Source organism: Panthera tigris, chromosome D2 (genome assembly GCF_018350195.1).
Source record: "Panthera tigris isolate Pti1 chromosome D2, P.tigris_Pti1_mat1.1, whole genome shotgun sequence".
NCBI classification, from domain to species: Eukaryota; Metazoa; Chordata; class Mammalia; order Carnivora; family Felidae; genus Panthera; species Panthera tigris.
Genome location: NC_056670.1, coordinates 13,394,289 through 13,395,370, shown reverse-complemented (window position 1 = coordinate 13,395,370; position 1,082 = coordinate 13,394,289). Strand labels below are relative to the sequence as shown.

The window sequence follows — 1,082 nt, the reverse complement described above, 5'->3', positions numbered from 1 at the left end:
GCATGAACATCAGTGCCTGGAGGGAGGGGGCCCGGAGGGAGATGCAATAAAATGGCAGAAATGGGTGGGGCCGGTTCAGTGAAGACTCTGGGTATTTTTGCTGTATTAGAAGTAGACTTTCTGGCACATAGTGTAGATCAGGAGTCAAACACTCCATGCCTGCAGGGGCTGGAGAGGTAGAAGTGAATCAAGTGGGTAGGATGTGACCAGAGGGAGCCATGGGGATGGGGATGGGAATGGGGCACACTGGTGAGGGCATGCCCTGTCTTAGAGGGGTGCTAGAGCTGGGCTGCAGACGACTGCTTCCACGTGGTCTTAAGGGCCCAGCATAGCAGATCTGGTTTTTTAAAGAATGTCAGAAATTTAGTACTCGCTTTGGCAACGCATACACTAAAACTGGAACGATCTAGAGAAGATTGGCCTGGCCCTGCGCAGTGATGATCTGCAAACTCACGAAGTGTTCCAGGTTTTTAAAGACCCCGAGTAGCCAGAGCAATTTTGAAAAAGAAAAGCAAAGCTGGAGGCATCACAATTCCAGACTTCAAGCTATATTACAAAGCTGTTGCAATCGAAACGGTATGGTACCGACACAAGATACATAGATCAATGGTACAGAATAGAGAACCCAGAAATAAACCCGCAGTTATGTGGCCAGTTAATCTCTGACAAAACAGGAAAGAATATCCAATGGGAAGGAGCCTCTCCAACAAATGGTGTCGGGGAACGCTGGACAGCTGCGTGCAACAGAATGAAGCTGGACCACTTGCTGACATCATACACACAAAAATAAAAGCAGTAATGTCTCTGACGTCAGCCAGAGCAACATTTTTCTAGGCGTGTCTCCTGAGGCAAGGGAAATAAAAGCACAAATAAACTATTGGGACTACATCAAAATGAAAAGCTTCTGCACAGCAAAGGAAGCCATCAACACAACTAAAAAGCAACCTGCTGAATGAGAGATCTTCAAATGACATAACCGATAAAGGGTTAGTATCCAAAATATATAAAGAACGAATACAATTCAACACTCAGAAAACAAATAATCCAGTTAAATATGGGCAAGAAATGAATGGATATTTGTT

At 45.0% G+C, this 1,082-nt stretch overlaps 1 non-coding gene across 1 annotated transcript; it reads left to right on the top strand.

Moving 5' to 3' along the window:
- The first annotated feature begins 370 nt into the window (after positions 1-370).
- LOC122232226 lies at positions 371-472 on the top strand. The gene has a single exon (XR_006209571.1). It is a non-coding gene; the product is annotated as a U6 spliceosomal RNA (small nuclear RNA).
- The last annotated feature ends 610 nt before the right edge of the window (positions 473-1,082 follow it).